Consider the following 24,640-nt stretch of genomic DNA (forward strand, 5'->3'; position numbering starts at 1 on the left):
TATATATATATATACATATATATATATATATACATGTATACCTATATATATATTTATATATGTTTATATATATACATATATATAGCATTCAAACATTAAAAAGTAAGTTTGTGAAAATGTACGCTTTTGCGCATATTATCTATTCTTTATTTTACACATATTTTAAAATCATTTTTGGATATAACATAGAGCATATATAAGCAAAAGAAGATCGCGACCTAAAGTAGATAGCGATTTTAAAAACTCATAGAAATTGTAATAATAGATTCCACGTGAATCGTATTCTTTCTTTCGGGAGTATATGTGTTAAATTGCTATGTAATTTTCTACCTTGAGAACTTCCTGACAGGCAATAATTCTTAAACATATGAAATTAAAATGTTGTTTATGTTTTACTAATTGGCAATAGACTCTCCACTAAAGAATAAATTATTAACTAGTTATCTAATTGTTTTTGTTTTGTTTGACATGTACACCTTATTCTTGCTACTATATAAAATCATATGGTATTTTATTAGTGGCATTTTTATTCCGGAGTAAATTAGAAGTCGTTTGAGAGTGGGAAGCGTTCAAATTCACTGAACCCGCAAAAATCATCAGGGAAGGGTTCGGAAAACGCACACGTGTCACTTGCACATAGAAAAGGAAAATGTAAAACCTCGGAAATTGGAAAGTTTAAAAAAGAATCAGAACACGGAAAAATATATAATCGCTATAGAAAGTAGGCAGGTAAAAAAAACAAAGATGAATTTCATTATGAAAATAGAATCGATTATTATTTTTGGGCAGACTATTATGTGACAGGACTGATATATATTTACAACTAATCCCACATGTTCCTTATATTTTAGAAATCTGGGTAATAAGCACATGTTTTATAATTCAACCAGCAGACGATATATTTTCCCCCAACTGTTGACAATATTTCATAGATAAGAGTATTGGTGTTATAATTTATTTTTATAGTTTTCTGGACAGTTTAAAGTTAACCTGATTGTTAGCATCTTGCCAGGAAAAAGAGCGTAACTTTAAAGTAATTATAGTTCCATAATACCATTCGTATTATACCTATTTATGACATATTTTCCAGCATTGCATTATGCGTTATATATATATATATATATATATATATATATATATATATATATATATATATATATATATATATATAATGTATATATATATATATATATATATATATATATATATATATATGTTACAATAGGGTGGCTATTTATTTTCTGCCAACCACAGAAAAATGTGGCACAAGGCCGGAAGGTGGAGAACAAGCGAGCTCTCCTAAAGAAGGGGCACTCTCGCCTCAACAAAAATTGCCTAGGCACCCCGCGGCATTCCCTGTCAGGGGCGCCTCCGCGACAAGCAATTAATTTGCTCCACCGGAAAGCCCGGTGGACAGGGCTTGGGAGGGTGGACCTCCTTGGTAGTACCCAAGTTCTGTACCTCAGTCTGACAGGTACTGGCCGATCCCGGCTCCTCACCTGTCGGGCTAAGTGTCAAGAACGGATCCTTGACGAGTACGACTACCCTGTCTCCCTGCAGCCGAAGCTGTTAGGAGACACATCTAAACAAGGGGCACTCTCACCTCAACAAAAATTTCCTGGCATTCCCCGGCAGGGGCGCCTCAAGCGACAAGCAATTAATTTGCCCCACCGGAAAGCCCGGTGGCAACGCCTGTGAGGGTAGACCTCCTAGGTATTACCCAAACGGCGTACTTGATCCGGCAGGTGCTGGGCTGAGTGTTGAGTGACGAATCCTTGACTTGTACTACCCTGTATCCCTGCAGCCGAAGCCGCTAGGAGACACATCCCATCATACTGGTGTATGGGGTATATATATTTAATCGCCGCACACATCGGCAATATTTGGCACAAGGCCTGGAAAGTGGGATACCCGCAGGCTCCTCTAAAGGAGGGGCACTCCTGTAATTTTAAAAATTGCCTGAGTAACCCCGTCGGCATTCCCCGGTCGGGGCGCCTCAGGCAGCAAGCAATAAACTTGCCCCACCGGAAAGCCCGGTGGCATGGCCTGGGAGGGTGGACCTCCTAGATATTACCCAGGCGGTGTACCTCAGTCCAACAGGTGCTGGGCAGGTTCCCGGCCCCTCACCAGCCGAAGCCTCTAGGAGACACATCCCATCATACTGGTGTATTGGGTAGATATTTATTTGCTGCCCACCTCAGCAAAATGTGGCACAAGGCCGGAAAGTGGGAACCCCGCAGGCTCCCCTAAAGAAGGGGAACTCCTGCAATTTAAAAAATTGCCTGAGTAACCCAGTCGGCATTCCCCGGTCGGGGCGCCTCAGGCAGCAAGCAATAAACTTGCCCCACCGGAAAGCCCGGTGGCAGTGCCTGGGAGGGTGGACCTCCTAGGTATTACCCAGGCGGTGTACCTCAGTCCAACAGGTGCTGGGCCGGTTCCCGGCCCCTCACCTGTTGGGCTGAGTGTCAAATGACGAATCCTTGACTTGTACTACCCTGTCTCCCTGCAGCCGAAGCCGCTAGGAGACACATCCCATCATACTGGTGTATGGGGTATATATATTTAATTGCCGCCCACATCGGCAATATTTGGCACAAGGCCTGGAAAGTGGGATACCCGCAGACTCCTCTAAAGGAGGGACACTCCTGTAATTTTAAAAATTGCCTGAGTAACCCCGTCGGCATTCCCCGGTCGGGGCGCCTCAGGCAGCAAGCAATAAACTTGCCCTACCGGAAAGCCCGGTGGCATGGCCTGGGAGGGTGGACCTCCTAGGTATTACCCAGGCGGTGTACCTCAGTCCAACAGGTGCTGGGCAGGTTCCCGGCCCCTCACCAGCCGAAGCCGCTAGGAGACACATCCGATCATACTGGTGTATTGGGTATGATTCCGCGCAGTCGTGAGATTCTATTTATAAACGATGCTGCTAGGAACTGACGAATCGAATTAATTCACGTTCTCCTACTAACCAATCAAAAACCAGAATTGCTCCATAAATATGAAACCTTTCTGTGGATTCCAACTCAAGAATTGTCTACTGCAAACCAGTCAACTGCCGAGACTCGTGCAGAACAACGAACCATCGGAAACTGTTCTGTCTACCGCAAACCAGTCACCTCTCAAGACTTGTGTAGCACCATCGGAAACTGTTCTGAAACTAAACATGGCTTACACTTCTAGAATATATATATATATATATATATATATATATATATATATATATATATATATAAATGTAAAGTTGGTTCGTTCTAAACAAATAAAACCCTATTTCTAAGTTACCAATTTATTTTAAATTTTCAGGCAACCCATCTTTAGAGTCGAGGTATGTTTTTATGTTATTGAAATAAATTTACCTCGCGATTTATTAAAATTAAAATATTAAATAAAATAAATATATTTTTTTACTGCGAATCTGTTCTGTTGATAAAACTGAACTTCCGGTTCGATTCATTTCACAGCCACGAATTGACGAAAGATTTCTTTTTCTGTTAACTCGATAAGTAAAAAAAAAACAAAAAAAAAACTTACTCATGCAGAGAGTGATCCGTGCTGAAATAATAATGTTATTATTTAAAAAGCCATTCTTAACATGGGGAAGGGAGGGTGTTTTGTACCTATTCTGTACTTTAACCTTACAATTGAATAAAAACATATCATAAAACTTTAAACGTGGAAAACGATTTTAAAAAAATAGCGCGGATCACTCTCTGCATTAGCACACACACACACACACACACACACACACACACACACACACACACACACACACACACAAACACACACACACACAAAAAAAGAAAAAATAATAATCCCATATTTTAAAACTTTAAATTCATTTATGTACTTATGTTTTTTAAATTTTATTTATGTTAAGGCTTCACTCATGAAACATTACGTTTTAATTGTTTAGTTTATTTTCACGGCATTGTTTACATAAAAAAGTTTATTTTAACTTTTTCTAAACTGTTTCATTTTTACGACATGCCTCAACGTATTATAAACACCCTAAGCCCCCCCCATGTTAAAAAAAAAAACGCCCGAAAGCCGTTCTTAACATGGGGAAGTTAGGGTGTTTATAATATGCTGGGGCGAGTCGTAAAATTAACGAAGTTGCTATCTATTATTTATTGCAAAAATTGCTGGAAATTTATTTATTTGACAAAAAAATTAAATTTTGGTACTCCTTGGGCGTTGAGTTCCGTGGCGACCAGTAGAAAAAAAAATAATAGTCGCTCCCTTAGTCTCCCACCTCACCCCGCGCGTAACATATTTTATTTACTGACGTTGCCGTAACTAAACGATTATCTGTCACATTTACAAACATTTATTTATTTATTTTGAAAAAAGTTGTACTTTTTATGAATATTAAAAGAAAAATGGGTACTCATGCAGAGTGATCCATGCTGAAATAATAACGTTATTATTTAAAAAGCCATTCTTAACATGGGGAGGGGAGGATGTTTTGTACCTATTCTGTACTTTAACCTTGCAATTGATTAAAAAAAAACACGATTTAAAAAATAGCGCAGATCACTCTCTGCATTAGCACCGAAAAATGTTACTAAACATTTATTAATAATTTCTCACTTTTTACAAACATTTGATTTTTAATTTCTTTTTAAATAACGACTTTTATCGACTTTTTTTTAAATATCCCCCCCCCCAATGGTGTTTATTCCGAAATCCGTTGTTAACATGGAGAGGTTGGGGGTATTTATTCTGAAAGCCGTTCTTAACATTTGTGGAGGTGGATCTAATGTAAAAAAAAATAAATAAATTAAAAAAAAAACTAAATCATTTACTAATAACTTCTCACTTTTACAAATATTTTTTAATTTACATGCGCAGATGAACAAATTGTTGAATAGTGCGAAAACAAAACATTTAGGTCCACCTCCACAATTTTCTTTTTTAAATGACGACTTTTATTGAAAAATAAATTTACTTCTCCGCAACTTTTATTGATAAATAAATCTACTTCTCTGCCACGGGCACTGAACCCCTCCTTTTTTTTAAAATAGTATTTTCGGGTGGGTATGCTGACAACAAATATCAGTTAAATTTTGCAAATAGCCCCCCCCTCCAAAAGTGGTGTTTATTCCGGAAGCTGTTATTAATATGAGGAGGTTGGGGAGGGGGGTGATTATAAGGTGGACCTAATCTAAAAAAAAAAACAAGTTGTTTATGCGCACATAAGCAACTATTTTTTATTAACTTTTTTTTTAAATTTTTTATTTAAAAATTAGTAAATTTCAATGAATAGAATAATAAATCATTTATCATTAATATGTGTTTTTGGTTTTGTGTTGAATGAAACTTTTTTTTTCATTACAACAATAATGAACCAATTTAAATCTTCCGGCATGCGTTTAAGGGTTACGAAATTATCAATAAATCGTTTAGATACTAAGCCAACGTCAGTAAATAAAAAAAATGTTACATGCGCATGCATTAAGCCTTGACTGGGAGGGGGGGGGCTAAGGGAGCGACCATTAAATAATTATGCTGGTCGCCATGGAACTCAACGCCCAAGGAGTACCTAAAGTGGCACTTATGCACTTATGTTACCGTGCTATTTTTTAAAATAGTATTTTCCTGTTAAATTCAAATTTTACAATATGTTTTTCTTTTATTAATTTGTTAAGTGAAAGTACAGATAACCCGGTCGGTTTCTAATGCAAGGAAAATCTAGCCCCTCCCCCCCCAATAAAGGGGTACTCTGGATAATAACAAAACATTAAAATTGCCTCAGTCTCGAAAGATTTCTTCTCTACTGAACGAGGAACAAAACGATGAAGTGTAGTTCACCTTCTGTTTCTCTACCCCTCTCTCTCCCTCTCTTAATATCTCTCTATCCATCTCTCCCTTTCCCTATCTCAATCTATCTTTATCTCTATATCACCCTCTCAATCTCTCTTTGAGCCCCTTTCTCATTCTATCTCTCCCCTTTCCTCTGTCTCATCCCTCTCTGTTTCTAACTCTCCCCCTCTCTCTGTTTATCTATCAATCTCTTTATCTCTCTATCTCCTTCTCTTTCTCTATTTTCCTCTCACTGTCTCTTTTCTATCTATATATCTTCCTCTCTATCTGTCCATCTCTAATCCCTCATCCTATTTTAGTCTCCTAAATTAATTACAATGAATAAGGCATTGTCAAAACATGGATAAATCCTATTTTAGTCACCTAATTTACTGACTGTGAGAATAGAAGTTATTTGGAAATTACTGCTACCTTGAACAGCACCAGAAGTAACTGGTAAAACCTTTCTAATTAAATTGATTTTGGCAGCCATTTGGTAACAAAATGACATAGCCTTAGCCCTTGCTGCATGAGGAATACCTGCGACCTTGCTGCCAAGTAGAAGAATTATTTATTCTACTTTAAAACATTCAACTTTTCAAAAATCTCATCTTCGACATCTCCAAAACATCCAATATGGGGAAAAATATTGCAGAAATGCAAACTTATTGTTTAGGATGAATGCACAATGGTACGCAAAAAATCAATTGAGGCTCTTGGTCGATCCTTGCAAGATTTGCTTGGCAATGTCAGACCATTTGGGAATGCAGTAATATTGCTTGCAGGAGATTTCAGACAAATGTTACCTGTTATTCTTCAATCAACACCAGCAGATGAAATAAATGCTTGCCTCAAATACTCTACTTTTTTGTTCCATGTGAAGACATTAAACTTAACTCAAAATATGCATGTCCAGTTGCAGACTGTTGTATCTGTACAAAAACTTTTGCATCACTTGGGGGAAATTGGGTACGAAAATGTGCCAGCTGATCAGAGTTAAGGGCAAAAATCTTTGACTTTTAACTTTTTTTTTTAATTTTTTATTCAATTTTCACCCCAAACAAGGCACAGTGCCACTTTGAAGCAGGGGGCTACTATTAGGGAATTAATTAGCGGGGTCATTATGAAGGGAGAAGAGTAGAAAGATGTTTGTTAACATTACACTTGAACTTCTGCATATCATTGCAGTTGGGAAAGCAGAAACCCGGAAGGGAGTTCCAAAGACCCGCAGTTCTGGGGAAGAAACTATTGGAGTAAAAGGCTGTCTTGCACCTAGGGATCTCCACTGTAAAGGGATGAGACTTAGTAGCTTGTCAGGTTTGTCGGGGGTAGTTACGTCGAGGAGGTACAAGTGTTTGCAGTTCGTCAGAGCATTCACCATTAAAGTATTTGTAGAACAGGCAGAGGGATGCAACATCTCGTCGATGGGACAGAGGTTGAAGCCCAGATGACAGTTCAGGACCTATCAGGTTTGCGACTCTTTTTTGAACCCTGTCGAGGAGCGAGAGACAAGCAGCAGATGCACCAGCCCAGATGTGACAACAGTACTCCATACATGGGCGAATGGTTGCCTTATAGAGGTATAGGATACTGGCAAGCGTAAGTAGTTTTCTAGCACGGTAGAGGGAGCCAACCTTCCTTGCAGCAGCCTTGGCAATGCTCTCAATGTATCTATTCCAGTTCATATTCCTTGTAAACGTTAGGCCGAGGAGTTTAAAAGAAGTACTTTCAGGCAATGTGTTCTTGGCCATTGCTATTGGTGGTAGAGAAGGTTTCTTGTAGTTATTGAAGGAAACAAGCTTAGTCTTATCAGCATTGAATGAGACCAACCATTTTTGTCCCCATTCCACTACGGATTGGAGGTCATCCTCTAGTGTTTCTGCCATTTTCTTGGATATGTGTTCATTTGTTTTCCCCTCATATCTGTTATAGAGAGTGGTGTCATCGGCAAATATACCCATCTCCGAAACAATATTATCAGGGAGGTCGTTTATGAATATCAGGAACAATAGAGGTCCAAGGATAGACCTCTGAGGCACTCCCGCATTTATGTCATATTGTTTGGATGTACGTCCGTCGAGGACAACTTTGATTTTTCTATTACTTAAGAAGGATTTAATTACGTTATGAATTCTTCCAGTGATTCCATATGATCTAATTTTCCTTAGAAGACCATCGTGCCATACCCTGTCAAAAGCCTTAGATATATCAAGGGCCACCGCTCTACCCTCCCCTGTTTTATCCAATGAACGGTATATACGTTCAGAAACTACAGTTAAGATATCTGCTGTTGAACGGGCTTGCCTGAATCCATATTGTTTGTCAGTCAAGAGTTTAGCAGCTGTTAGGTGCTGGACTAGGGCTTTATTAACTAAGGACTCAAATATTTTGGCGAAAAGCGGGAGGAGGCTAATGGGGCGATAATTTAGTGGGTCAGTTCTTTCACCAGAATTCTTGAAGACTGGTACCACAGAGGCGGTTTTCCAGCAGTCGGGAAAACAGGATTCGTTAAGGCATTTATTGTAAAGTTTGGACAGAACTGGAGCAACCTCGGCAGAGCATTTTTTTAATAGCACAGCCGGGATGAGATCTGGTCCACATGCTTTAGAGGTGTCTAGGTTTTTTATAATAGCATGTACCTGAGAAGGGGTGATTTTCAAGTCGTCAAGTGTGGCGTCTGTTCGCAGAGGAAAATCAGGGAGTGAGTGGTGTACCGAGTTCAGTGTGGAGTTTGAGGCAAACCGACTGGCAAGCAGATTAGCCTTGTCAGTTGCCGTGCAAGAAACCTCATGATTGTTTGTTAGTGGGGGAATAATTGACTGTCCATTATTAACTACGCTGTTGTAGATTTTCCAAAAATCCCGGGTTCCTAATTTCTGTGCTTCGATGCGCTTTCTGGTGGTTTCAGAGTAATCTGACTTAGCTGTGTCTATCACTCTCTTACAATTATTTCTAGCTTCTATAAACTTCTGTTTATTTGAGCTGGACTTATGTCGGTTGAATCTGCGGAACGCATGCTGCCTTTGACAAATGGCAGCTGCACAAGCAGAAGTAAACCATTGGGGGGAGTGGGGCTTGCTATAGTATTTCCGTGCGGGAACATGTGCTTCAATAGCAGTTTTGAACCATTCAGTTGTCTCATTTGCACACTGTTCCGCTGGAAGAGTAAAGATATTTTGCCATGGGGCATCTCTGATGAGCTCCCTGATGGCTTCCCAATCAGCCTTTTTGTAATACCTCGTTGTTTTGAGTAGTGGGTCTTCAGTTTTAGGGCGAGAATTTAGGCTGATTTCTACCATTATCACAGCGTGATCAGCATTCCCGAGTGGGCTATGGGCATTTGTTGTACAGTCATTTGGAACTGTTGTCAGAAAGAGATCTAGAAGTGAGGCATGTTGATCGTGCTGGTCTGGGAAACGTGTCGGAAATGTAACCATCTGAGATAGGGAATGATATATAGAGAAGCTATATGTGGTATTCTGCACAACTACTTGTCCAGCACCCCCTCACTCATCCACCCTAACTGAAACTTTTAAATAAAATAAAATGAAATGACAGCTCAAGCAAAAGTTACGTTTAAACCAGGACCAAACTCAAAGAAAAACTTCTGTAATTTCTGTAATTTTATTTCATCAAAAGAATAGTTAGTTTAAAAGGTTTTTGCAGATATTCAAAATATAAGAATTCCATTTGACTGAGTGAATGAGCTATTCTTGCAGGTCAATACAAAGATGCCCATGAACTTAACGCTATAATTAAATGTAAAATTCCAAGTGAGGTAGTCAAATACAAATCCATCGACACTGTTGTGAAAGCAGATAAAGTGGTTAATTATCCAACAGTTATATTTGCCAGGGATGCCAGCGCATGTATTGTAACTTAAATTTGGTGTACTAATTATCATGTTGTGAAATATAAACCAATCCAAGCTTTGCAATGGCACATAGCTTGCAGTAAAAAAAAAATAACAAAAAATATCATAGAGACAGCAATCTAAACAGGACCTTTCACAGATGAATAAATCTTCATTCCATGCATTCCTATGATTCCACCAGATACATCATTACACTTTAGGAAATTGCACTTTCCAATTTTATTGTCATTTGCAATAACCATCAACAAAGCACAGGGAACAATCTTTACAATTGTGGGCCTTACAGTTACACACTGACTGTTTTTTCACATGGACAATTTATGTTACGTATTCAAGAGTCACCAAACCGGAAAATCTCTATATCAGCTAAGCAAATGGAACAACAAAAACTGTGTACCCATGCAAAATGGAAATTTAAACCTATAAGAAACATGCTTTTTCTCATTTTGGAACTTTTTCCATTGCACCAATTTGAGCCACAGCAACGCGTGGCAGGGTACAGCTAGTATATATATATATAAAATGTAAATTTGTTTTGTTAAAAGTGAATAAAACCATATTTCTACATTACCAATTTATTTGAAATTTTCAGACAACCCATCTTTAGAGTCGAGGCATGTTTTTATGTCATTAAAATAAATTTACCTCGCGAATTATTAAAATATTTAATAAAATATAAATATTTTTCGAAGTCGTTTCTGCGAGACTTGTCCGGTTTTATTTCTGGTAACTTCCGTTTCAACTATTACAAGGTAAGTAAAAAAAAAAATTACTCATGCAGAGAGTGATCCGTGCTGAAATAATAACGTTATTATTTAAAAAGCCATTCTTAACATGAGGAAGGGAGGGTGTTTTGTACCTATTCTGTACTTTAACCTTACAATTGAATAAAAACATATCATAAAACTTTAATTAAACGTGGAAATACGATTTTAAAAAAAATACCCCGGATCACTCTCTGCATTAGCACACACACACACAAAAAATAATCCCATATTTTAAAAATTTAAATTCATTTATGTACTTACCAATTTTATGTTAAAGCTTTTCAATCATGAAACATTACGTTTTAATTGTTTAGTTTATTTTCACGGCATTTTTTACATAAAAAAGTTTGTTTTAACTTTTTCTAAACTGTTTAATTTTTACGACATGCCTCAACATATTATAAAAACCCTAATTTCCCCATGTTAAAAGAACGCCCTTCCATAAACCTCGAAAGCCGTTCTAAATATGGGGAGGTTGGGGCTGTTCATTCCGAAAGCCGTTTTAACATGGGGAAGTCAGGGTGTTTATAATGAATTTAGGAAAACTCGTCCCGGGAAAACTCGTCTCCGGAAAACTCGTCTCCGGAAAACTCGACCCCGGAAAACTCGTCCCCTTTCGCTAGGTAGGAAAACTTGTCCCTTATTGAATAAATATCGATTGAAAACAGTTTATGATCGTTCTTGAAGGAGATTTTTTTTCAAATAGACTATAGCCCCCATAATATTTTTTAAAAATATTTTTACTTGTTTAATGTTTTTTTTGTTTTTTTTTTAAATAAAATCGATTTTCAAAGTGTCCGTTTTCTACCTAACTGGTTAAGTTCTTAGTGGTTTCACTTATTTTAAAGCGTTTATTATGTTCATAAACGAGACCGCATTTTTTTATATTCATATAAAAAATAATTTACTTATTTACTGTTGTTTATAAAAGGGTAAAATCGATTTTTCTACCTCGCCGACTATGTTGTTTAATTTATTTGGAATCATTTATTCGGTAAAGAAAAAAAACACAGAAAACAAAGAAAAAACATGTCGAGTGTTACGTGAGAACGAGAAATAATGTCCGGTATATCACATCTTAGGGTCTTGATAATCGCTAAAAAATAGAAAATTAAAGAAATTACTGAGGGAGGTTTGGTTTTAAAAAGAAAATAATAAATTTTAATATTTTTAAAAATATAATTTAGAGAAAGTGGAGGGGGGTAAAAACTATATCTCCCTTCGAAAAACAACCAACAAAAAATGAAATTAAAAAGATTCTTGATAAACGATAGCGGAGTTTTAAATAAAATTGATTAATAAATTTATTTAGAGATTACCTTTTCAATTAATGATTGATTTTAGAATTTTGAAGTAAAAATGTAAAAAATTAAAAATTAGTTAACGAGAGATTGTTAGCACATGGCATCTCTCGCGCCAAAAAATATTTCGTTTTTAATTTATTAGTTAATTTTTGCAAAATTTGACAGGACAACAATAAATTTTGATTATTGATAAAATTATAATTTTAAATAACGCATGAGTGCATTTGGTATGAGAGAAAACAAAAACATAACAAAAAAAATCTATCATAATTAAAATCCAAAACAAAAAAGTAACGAAGAATCGAATCGCTCCCTGTTTTTTAATTTTTTGGTTTTGTTTTTCTATTATTGTTTTTATGACTCCAAAAAAACATCGTTAAAATAAGAACAAAAAAAATGTAATTAACTTTGTATGAACATAATAAACTCTTTAAAAGAAGTGAAACCACTAAGAACTTAGCCAGTTAGGTAGAAAACGATCACTTAGAAAATCGATTTTATTAAAAAAAAAAAAAACATTAAACAAGTAAAAATATTTTTAAAAATATTATGGGGGGGGCTATAGTCTATTTAAAAAAAAAAACATATCTCCTTCAAGAACGATCATAAAATGTGTTTTCAATCGATATTTATTCAATAAGGGACCAGTTTTCCTACCTAGCGAAAGGGAACGAGTTTTCCGGAGACGAGTTTTCCGGAGACGAGTTTTCCGGGCACCGTTTATAATATGCTGGGGCGAGTCGTAAAATTAACGAAGTTACTATCTATTATTTATTGCAAAAATTGCTGGAAATTTATTTATTTGACAAAAAAAATACATTTTGGTACTCTTTGGGCGTTGAGTTCCATGGCGACCAGCAGAAAAAAATAATAGTCGCTCCCTTAGTCCCCCACTCCACCCCGCACGTAACATATTTTATTTACTTACGTTGCCGTAACTAAACGATTAGTTCTCACATTTACAAACATTTATTTATTTATTTATTTTGAAAAAAGTTTTACTTTTTATGAATATTAAAAGAAAAATGTGTACTCATGCAGAGAGTGATCCATGCTGAAATAATAACGTTATTATTTAAAAAGCCATTCTTAACATGGGGAGGGGAGGATGTTTTGTACCTATTCTGTACCTTGCAATTGATTAAAAAAAACACGATTTAAAAAATAGCGCGGATCACTCTCTGCATTAGCACCGAAAAATGTTACTAAACATTTATTAATAATTTCTCACTTTTACAAACATTTGATTTTAAATTTCTTTTTAAATGACGACTTTTATCGACTTTTTTTTTAAATACCCCCCCCCAATGGTGTTTATTCCGAAATCCGTTGTTAACATGTAGAGGTTGAGGGTGTTTATTGTGAAAGCCGTTCTTAACATTTGTGGAGGTGGACCTAATGTAAAAAAAAATAAATGAATAAATTTAAAAAAATAAAAATAAATCATTTACTGATAACTTCTCACTTTTACAAATATTTTTTAATTTACATGCGCGGATGAACAAATTGTTGAATAGTGCGAAAAGAAAACAAAACGTTTTTGTAATAAACTTCGGGATAATTTTTGGGTAAATATTTACATTTAGGTCCACCTCCACAATTTTCTTTTTTAAATGACGACTTTTATTGATAAATAAATGTACTTTTTCGCAACTTTTATTGATAAATAAATATACTTCTTCGCAACTTTTATTGATAAATAAATCTACTTCTCAGCCACGGGCACTGAACCCCTCCTTTTTTTTTAAATAGTATTTTCGGGTGGATATGCTGACAACAAATATCAGTTAAATTTTGCAAATAGCCCCCCCCCTCCAAAAGTGGTGTTTATTCCGGAAGCTGTTCTTAAGATGAGGATGTTGGGGAGGGGGGTGATTATAAGGTGGCCCTAATCTAAAAAACAAAAAAACAAAAAAAAACAAGTTTTTTACGCACATAAGCAACTACTTTTTTTATTAACTTTTTTTTTCTTACTTTTTTATTTAAAAATTTGTAAATTTCAATGAATAGAATAATAAATCATTTATCATTAATATGTGTTTTTGGTTTTGTGTTGAATGAAACTTTTTTTTTCATTACAACAATAATGAACCTATTTAAATCTTCCGGCATGCGTTTAAGGGTTACGAAATTATCAATAAATCGTTTATGTTACTAAGCCAACGTCAGTAAATAAAAAAATGTTACGTGCGCATGCATTAGCCTTGACTAGGGGGAGCTAAGGGAGCAACAATTAAATAATTATGCTGGTCGCCATGGAACTCAACGTCCAAGGAGTACCTAAAGTGGCACTTATGCACTTATGTTATCGTGCTATTTTTTAAAATAGTATTTTCATGTTAAATTAAAATTTTACAATATGTTTTTCTTTTATTAATTTGTTAAGTGAAAGTACAGATAACCCGGTCGGTTACTAATGTGAGCAAAATCTAGCCCCCCCCCAAAAAAGGGGTACTCTGGATAATAACAAAACATTAAAATTGCCTCAGTCTCGAAAGATTTCTTCTCTACTGAACGAGGAACAAAACGATGAAGTGTAGTTCACCTTCTGTTTCTCTACCCCTCTCTCTCCCTCTCTTAATATCTCTCTCTATCCATCTCTCCCTTTCCCTATCTCAATCTATCTTTATCTCTATATCACCCTCTCAATCTCTCTTTGAACCCCTTTCTCATTCTATCTCTCTCCTTTCCTCTGTCTCATCCCTCTCTGTTTCTAACTCTCCCCCTCTCTCTGTTTATCTATCAATCTCTTTATCTCTCTATCTCCTTCTCTTTCTCTATTTTCCTCTCACTGTCTCTTTTCTATCTATATATCTTCCTCTCTATCTGTCCATCTCTAATCCCTCATCCTATTTTAGTCTCCTAAATTAATTACAATGAATAAGGCATTGTCAAAACATGGATAAATCCTATTTTAGTCACCTAATTTACTGACTGTGAGAATAGAAGTTATTTGGAAATTACTGCTATCTTGAACAGCACCAGAAGTAACTGGTAAAACCTTTCTAATTAAATTGATTTTGGCAGCCATTTGGTAACAAAATGACATAGCCTTAGCCCTTGCTGCATGAGGAATACCTGCGACCTTGCTGCCAAGTAGAAGAATTATTTATTCTACTTTAAAACATTCAATTTTTAAAAAATTTCATGTTCGACATCTCCAAAACATCCAATATGGGGAAAAATATTGCAAAAATGCAAACTTATTGTTTAGGATGAATGCACAATGGTACACAAAAAATCACTTGAGGCTCTTGGTCGATCCTTGCAAGATTTGCGTGGCAATGTCAGACCATTTGGGAATGCAGTAATATTGCTTGCAGGAGATTTCAGACAAATGTTACCTGTTATTCTTCAATCAACACCAGCAGATGAAATAAATGCTTGCCTCAAATACTCTACTTTTTTGTTCTATGTGAAGACATTAAACTTACCTCAAAATATGCATGTCCAGTTGCAGACTGTTGTATCCGTACAAAAACTTTTGCATCACTTGTGGGAAATTGGGTACGAAAAAGTGCCAGCTGATCAGAGTTAAGGGCAAAATTCTTTGACTTTTAACTTCTGTAATATCTGTAATTTTATTTCATCAAAAGAATAGTTAGTTTAAAAGGTTTTTGCAGATATTCAAATTATAAGAATTCCATTTGATTTAGTGAATGAGCTATTCTTCCAGGTCAATACACAGATGCCCATCAAGTTAACGCTATTATTCAATGTAAAATTCCAAGTGAGGTAGTCAAATACAAATCCATCGATACTGTTGTGAAAGCAGATAAAGTGGTTAATTATCCAACAGTTATATTTGCTAGGGATGCCAGCGCATGTATTGCAACTGAAATTTGGTGTAGTAATTATCATGTTGTGAAATATAAACCAATCCAAGCTTTGCAATGGCACATAGCTTGCAGTAAAAAAAAATAACAAACATTATCATAGAAACAACAATCTTAACAGGACCTTTCACAGATGAATATATTTTCATCCCATGCATTCCTATGATTCCACCGGATACATCATTACACTTTAGGAAATTGCACTTTCCAATTTTATTGTCATTTGCAATAACCATCAACAAAGCACAGGGAACACTCTTTACAATTGTGGGCCTTACAGTTACACACTGACTGTTTTTTCACGTGGGCAGTTTATGTTATGTATTCAAGAGTCACCAAACCGGAAAATCTCTATATCAGTTAAGAAAATGGAACAACAAAAACTGTGTACCCATGCAAAATGGAAATTTAAACCTATAAGAAACATGCTTTTTCTCATTTTGGAACTTTTTCCATTGCACCAATTTGAGCCACAGCAACACGTGGCAGGGTACAACTAGTATATATATATATATATATATATATATATATATATATATATATATATATATATATATATATATATATATTTCTTTTTTTGGAGCTCTTATTTAGTTCAGAAAGATAACATCTCGATTTCATAACTTCATTTAGTCACACTTTATTTTAAACATGCCTCTATTGCAAAACTATAAGACAATCAATAATTGTTAGATTTTTTTTAATCTAAAAATGTTAATTAACAAAAACAAAACCCTGAGAGCAAAACATGGTTTTTATAACTAAAATATATGTTAACAATGTAGTGCCTCTTATTTTTTTTTATTCAGCCCGAATAGATTGGAAGGGGTATGGCATAGTATGGGGTATTGGTATGGTTACTGAACTTACGTATTCTTGAGTTGAAAGTTTCATCTCTCTGTTGCAGATATTGACGGTGTGAGAAAGCAACCCCTGTCATTGAGATGCATCATTAAATCCCTCCATGAAGAACAAAATAAACCGATCAATATTCACTGGTGCTTGTTGAACGTTTATGAAGCTGATGCACTTTATGTCAGCACAGTTAGGAGATGGTTTCGTTGATTTCAATGTGGCGAGAGAGATGTGAGTGACAAAGCATACTCTGAACATTTATAGCTGAGTCGCTACAAGAGGCTGACAAAAGTGCATTGAGAATAGTAGTTACTATGGAGAAAAATACATAAGGAGCACAAATAATCTTGTTAGATCTTCAGTTTTCCGTCTTTGAGTTAAAAAATAGGAACCCCTTACTTTTGGAACAAAACTCGTAAAATGTTAATGTTCTTGAAATATAAAACAATGTATTTTCTGTTAATATAAAGTTTAATAGGGCTGCGAATTTCAAAACAATTTGCGTCTTTTTGCAAGTAAGAACGGTTAACATGTTTACCATTTAAAAATAACGAATTGGAATTCGTTATTTTTGTAAATAAACACTCGGATAATATCGCTTCGTTTTCAGTTTGGTGAAACCTATGTAGTGTTTAATTATTTAAAAGGATGGGTAAAAAAGAAAGTGTTTACATATTATTTGAAAACAACTATGTTGCAGTGACCTGGGAAGATTCCTGCAATATTGTGTTCTACAGCTGTATAGTTCTAAGAAAGATATTTTATTACAAAATGGAAGTATTGACATCGCATCAACATGAATTTAAGGTGTTCTAGTCAGCAGGTAGTTGAGGTTTAATTTTGTTCTATTTGTTCAATATGCTATTTTATGAATATTATAGACTCGAATATGTCAGGTATACTAGCTAGTGTATTTATAATTTGCTTTTGACAGAAACTTATTTAAAATGATCTACATTGTTTTATACATAATATATATTTTCATATGTTTTCTCTGGTTAATACTAAGTGAATTCTAAATCTAACCACAGACGTTTTTTTTTCTTTGTAATTATTGACTTGTTCTTTCTTTTTGTTAGGTGCTAGCGAAATTCAAGATTTGCGCCAAAATCAGTTGTAGGTGGAAAATAATTAATTCTGGACAGTAATAACATCATTTTAGCTGTTTCTTCCTCGCTTAAGATTCATGTTACTGGAATTTTACTGGTCAGACAGACACAAGACAAATAGCCAGGAGACACGATTGGGTTTTCTAGCTGGGAAACTATGTCGATTTCCCGCGTGGAATCTGGGATATTCTCATTACTATTTATTCCTGAGTTCTTGTGTTCTATAACCAGAACCCTACCCCAAATACTTTTGGCACAAAAGCATTAAAATGAAATCGATTTCTCTATAAATAAAAGACGAAACATATATCTCTGTGAAATACTTTTAGGCTATTAAACCTATAGATTTAACATTAGGTGGAAATGAATGCGCACTTGCGTAGGTTGTTTTTAAATCTCATATTTATGCTTTTTCTTACAGTTTCTTTTTTTACCTCAGGTAGTACCTCAATTATTTAAAGGATTCATATATTAATTATCTGTAAACGTAGATGCCTTACCTTGTAAGTGAATTGAAAGAGAGTCAAGGAATTAAAATAAAGAATCCTGTAAGACACTGTTTCAGCTGATAGAAACAGCCGAGGCAACTGAGAGGGGATGTTCCCACTGTTGAGAAATTTAATTATTTTTATCGATCGTAGAAGTATAATGGCCAGTTCCTTCCAGAGAAACACTTTCACTTAGAAATGTTGACAACTTGTACGTGGTCCCGAAAGTACTCGTTTATTTTAGAAAGTATTATAATTATGAATATATCAGGGAAACCAATGCCAACAATATGATCATCAGATTCATACGTAATAAATGACTGAACTGCAACAGCAACATAAGGTCTGTATAATACTTAATTTTCATTAGTCACTGAAATCGGATTAAATCGATAAGATGTCCTTAACGATGAACGTTCTCTGGAACTGGATCGCTCTTCTGTGAAACCAAAAGCATTCAAAAAGATAACTAAACTATCCACATGAACTTCTGTCAGTTAGTTCTAAATAAATTACTATTCAACTCTCTTGCTGGAGAACTACTCTACGCGCAACGCCCGTTGGTAAATATACATCATTTCTTTTAGATTTTACTAAATTAATACTGACTTTTTACTTATCATTACAGTATTATATTTTACTTAGTATTTTACACCAAGATTGCAAATAAATATTAAGTAGTTTTTGTATGAATTGTACTCATTCATTCAATGTTATTTCTTTTCCACAAGCGCAAATAGTATTAACTCCATGTATTCTTATCACTGTTCTCTACGAACATAAACGCCGTGTCAGGAGGCTTTATACTCAGGCAGTACGTTAAAACTTAAACGACTTTATGTTTGTATTATTTGGATTTATTGGACTACTGTTCTCATATTGCATTGCACTCTACCTATCTCATTAACACTTATCCTTTAAATTAGCCCGTTGCCCTGGCGTTTAGAGGTATGTGTTCAAAACCATACCGATCTCGTGAAAATCCGTCGTGTCTGTCGAAAGTTTTAGGCAGAAATACATACATACAGACATACATACATACATTTAAACAAACAGGTGAGATTTATTTTATAGTCCAGTCTGGGTACCCCGAATTTCCCGGGTGTTTGGAGGTGTGTGTTCAGCAAAAAGAAAAAAAATATGGCAGTAGGCAGGCAGGCTCGAACCCGTACCGCGAAAGAAGGAAAAGAACGTAAAAAAAAATGACATCTTCGCCGTTGCGTGCATCGCCCAACCGAAAGTGGCGAAGGTTTAAATTAAGGCCTGTACATCGAAAAGAGACGATAATTTTCGAAAATATCAGCATCTCTTTGTAGAAAAGTGCCCAGTTGAGGGTGAAGAAATTAATGTTTTATGCCAATTTTTCGATATTTGCCGTCCGACTTTCAAAACGATACTGATCTCGTGAAAATCCGTCGCCTCTGTCGAAAGTTGTAGGGATACATACATACATACATTTAAACAGATAGGAAAGATGGATATTATAGAAAGAAGATGATTTCTTATCAGAAAATTATAATATAGTGCTCCTAAATTTTGCAAGCTTACAAAAAAAAAGTGCTTCCAAATTTTGCAGGTTTACAAAAACATAATTTAACGTTCAATATTAGATTAAAAAGAAAGTTCTTGCGGCATTTTTAATTTTGATTCCCAATGACGTATTTTCAAGTAAGTTTTCGTTATAATACCTTGTCTTTTTACATCATTAAAAAGAGCATCTTTCGCTCTATCTGATCGTTTAAATTACAACCGCTGTAAAACAGTTATTTCTCCTCTTCAGAACGTTTAATGCAGGATGAAAAAATTAGCATATTCGCACAATATTCTTACTTCAATTCAAGCTAGACGGAATCCTGCTGAAACAGCTCGCTATATCAACGGAATGTTTGGCCCAGGAACCACTGTTGAGCGCACAGCACAATGGTGCTTTAAGAAATTTCCTGGTGGCGACGATAGTCCTTAAGATGATGAGCGTAGTGGTCGGCTATCGGACGTTGATAACAATCAATTAAGAGCATTAGTCAGAACCAATCCACGCACAATTGTTCGAGAACTTCCTTCCTTGAATCTCTTATGCTATTCCAAAACTGATGCTAGTGTCAAGCATGATGGTCCAAAAGCAGTGCGGAGCATTCCGCACGTTTCTGTGACATGTTTTTGTAAGTTTAAAGCATAATTTAATTACACACCCTCCTTTTAAAGTACCCTTACGTCCAGGTTGCATTTTTGACATTCACCAGTTGTGACAATCAGGCTTTATTAGGGTGCATTCCAATTCCCGCTGTAGCTGTTCATTTGCACATGAAATTATAAAATTTGATCATCCATGTCAGAACATGTATAACAATAACATACGACAATTTCAACTACTTGGACAAGAAAAGTCTGAAAACTTTCTAAAGATACCCCGTATAAATAAGATGAACATAAAATTACAATGCTGCAGATGCCAGACATAGTCATGTAAAGTTTCTTTTACAATAGTTGTCGTTATCACACAACGATTTTCATTGATTTGCTCTTATTTTGAGTAATTTATAAAAAAATAAGTTTGACATTGTTTCCTTTTGTTTTCTCTCAGATCTGACTAACATTTGAACAAGAGTTATTATGACAAACCTTTATAGTTTACAATCTATAAAAGTCCAGATGATTATATTACTCCATAATATTTAAAAATGGTTGTGCCGTGTGTATTTATTAATGCTCACAAGGGTATCTCATTTGTAAACTATTATCTTGCCGATTACTGTAAAGGAATAAAAGGAACTAAACACTAGTTGTATAATCTCAAATATTTATTTGTCCTTGATTTTATTTATTTTAGTATAGACACGAACTAAGGTGAAACGATCGAACGCGTTTAGATTATGTTTGATCTGCCTGATTTTGGAGAGCAAAGATGTCATTTTTGTTCATGTTTTTTACGCTTGTAATATCTTGAAATTATGTAGTTTTTATACCCGTATACGTTGTTATATAACAATCTTATATATCTGTATCTATTTGTTGTGGCCTGGCACAGTCTTCTTATATTTTACTGACACTCCGTGCCTTATCTATCGGGCAATATTAAATTAAGATGCGCGCGTTCAATTCGTTTTGAATAAAGATTCTTTTACGTAATTCGTTTGAAGTAATACTATTTACTGATTAGAAGTTTTCACGTGAGTCATTGGCAGTGATCGCTCACTCGCAATAACACGTGATATTTCCTGGCGTTTCACCATACTTCTATTATTCTCAACCTTTTTTCAACAACTGTAACAAAACATTTTGTGTCATATAATTGGTTACATTTATTGCTTTGTCTCATATCAATTGTATATCGGTGAAAAACAACCGTAGGTTTCCTGTGGAATTTGAGTAATAATTATACCCTCCTCATTCGAGAACACTTTATTTTCTTCTCTGGGAGATCTGAACAGTGCTTTCCTCATTTAGTCGAGTCATGCTTCTTAAAATCTAAGGACCAATGAATTTATTTATAATTTACTCACTAAATTTTAGACCCAACAGCTTATCAACGATTGGATAGCTTTTCCCAGATTTCTAGCACTCTCGTCCTCTTCGGTAACACTTGTAAATTAATTTGCGTTTTCATAACAGCCGTTTACCATTGATTTATGATTGACAATAACCAATATTTCTCTGAGATTTGAGAGGGAATAAGCTTCCTCTTTGCTTCCTGTAATCTGGAAAATACTCTTCCTATTCAACATTCACTCTTCCTTAGCGTTCACGATTATTTTACGTACTATCAAGTGTGTGGGGAGGTGGAAGTGGTTGGAGTAATTCCAGAATAACTGTTAGTTTAAATTCATAACTATTGTACTCACTGGCTGTTTCCACACGCCACTATCAGAGATTGCTCGTTAAGGATACCTCGTGATGTACACTCATGAGCAAAAATAATTGGGGCAAGAGTGAAAGAAGGAAGAAATCGACTTTTCAATATTTTTCCATGAATTTTTGTTAATTTTACCTGAAAATTTCTATTTTGTATATCCTTATTATTATAGCATATAATAATACGTGGAAAAAATAATTTTAAAAATGATAAAACCGCATCTTGGCAAGGATACAAAAAAAAAGATTACAGGATTAAGGCAGTCCAAAATTACTTACAAGCATATTTTTGATATTTTAAGAAAAAAAAAGTGAAAACATCTCGTTCTATAGTGAAGCGAATTGGTCAAAGGTTCGAAGTAAAACGCTAGGTAAAAGGGAAATCTAAAACTGGTCGCCCTAGAGCATCCATTTTTAAGGATGAGAACAGGCTTAAATTAACTGTTTTGAAGGATTGGAACAACACTTATGTACCCTTCTTCTTGACTGATTCCATACTCCTTTAATGTTCACAGACACTTTATGTTGTAATATCTAGGGCTGCAGCCAGAAAGAATTCTCATTCTTCACAGTAGTAGCGGCAAAGAGTTCTCACATTATTAGAAATTACTTGCTGATAATAACCGTTCGTGTTCTCGGTAATCTGGGTGACACAAAATCTCTCCAGAATTCCAGTACTCTACATCTATTTCGATAGGCTTTGCAAATGACTTTGCGTTATCGTAATATCCGCTTATCATTGATTTCATTTTTAGGGATAGGGACACTCGTTATAAGGTTTCTTGCAGTTTCAACTCATTTGATTGCTGCATCCCTTACTTGGTTCATGCGGTGTTATTATGAGCTCTCGATGAGTTTTCAGACATGTATCAAAGATCTCATTGGATACAGCCTGTTGTGTTCCCTGAAAGCTGAGTGACAACAAGTCTACCCAGATTTTCCAGCACTCTCCACCTCTTTCGATATCAGTTGCAAATAGTTTTGCATTATCGCAACAACTGCTTGTCATTTCTCATTGGTAGTGGCCATTCGTCTTTTTATTCTTTTTCATCTTCTTCTTCTTCTTCTTCTTCTTCTTATTATTATTATTATTATTATTATAGCTTCTTTATTCTATTCACGGTTTTAATATTTTTTTATCTATAGGCAGGTTATTTTATCTTCTTTTATTCCGTGGCGCTCTATATTTTCGTCTATCTGTCTTTGTGTCCATCGGAGACTATTTATTATTGATCCACAATGACCATCAGCTAAACCCTAACTTCTGTGAATGTTTGTTAAGATGGCCGCCAAAAAGAATGGGTTGGTGGTGACTAATTTCTGCCATCATGCATCAGTGGGCAAAATTAAGCTTTGTCCGAAATGTTCTTTCTTTTTGTTTTTCGGGTCGTAGCGGCTGGAGATTAATTCACCGCTGCTGCTGATCCCTCACAGCATTGGTAAAACAATTTTTAATGTCCGGCCGGTCACACATCTAGGCACCCACATCCCGGCCATCGTGACCGAAGATGACTACCGGTCTAAAATGTTCAAACAAAGAGAAAATAAATAAATAGATGGATCGATTGATAAAGAGAGAGAGAGAGAGAGAGAGAGAGAGAGAGAGAGAATTTAATAAAACTGTTTCACAGTTTTTATATCTTTATATTACGATTATTTAAAAAAAAAGTATGCTCCTATTTACTTAACTTTGACACGAGGTCAACGTTAGACACGTAATCAGTTTTGCAGTTTAACATTATATTTTCCCTTTTATTTCACCCAATCATTCGTCTTTTTTTTTCTAATTACTTGATCGATAACTTTCCTTTTATCGATATTCTCCTTTTGTTTTTGTTTTTTATTCGCTTTACTTTAGGAATTATTAGCATGACAACATGTCGTTCTCGAGGACAGAAGTGTTTAATAATTCTATTAAAACTTTCATCTTCAACTTTTTATATCCGTATTTTAAACTCGCTCTCTCTCCTTTATCTCCTCTCATCATCCTCATACTCCTCTTCCTCTTCCCTCAAGACCCTCTTTTCGTTTTCAGCCAACTAATTTTTTTTCTGGGCACACAGACACACACACTCACACACACACATACACACACATGTACACACACGCATGAACAGACACGTACACATCTCTCCTGAATCGGCACTTGAATGGCAATGAAAATTGCAGGACGACTGGAAACAATACTGAGAGAAGCCGAGAGCACATACATCACTTTATATCCCAATTGGTCAACCATTAAGTACTGACCAGGTTCAATGTTGCTTAACTCCGGTGATCCAGCGGGAACTGGTGTATAAACGTGATTATGCTGTATAGGGTTTGTATTACCCTAGAAGTAAACCTCGACCAATGGCATGCATAGTTAAGCGGTGGGATTTTGCGTTTGGCGAGTTGGTGGAGTATATTTACGTCAAGGGTAACACAAGTGGCACAATTTTTTTTCTGAGCCCACGTCATTGACGTACTAGCATAAAGAAAAACAACAAAACAGGAACGCAACATCGTGACTATGGGATAAAGGTTCTAGCTTGGTTGATAGTGTGGGATTTATTCGATTAAATACTAACTTGGGATCCTGTCTTAGAACAATAGTTTTTTTTTATAATTTTGAAATGAGGAAACAATACTCAATGCATGGGCGAATGATGACTTTGTAGAGATATAGGATACTCTCCGGTGTGAGCATTTGCTAGCGCAGTTGAGAAAACAGTTGTTCTTTGCCGAAAAATTGGCAATATCTTCCGTGAATTCGTATC

The sequence above is a fragment of the Euprymna scolopes genome, chromosome 7 (genome assembly GCF_053919585.1).
Source record: "Euprymna scolopes isolate OS-2025 chromosome 7, ASM5391958v1, whole genome shotgun sequence".
In the NCBI taxonomy this organism is placed as follows: Eukaryota; Metazoa; Mollusca; class Cephalopoda; order Sepiida; family Sepiolidae; genus Euprymna; species Euprymna scolopes.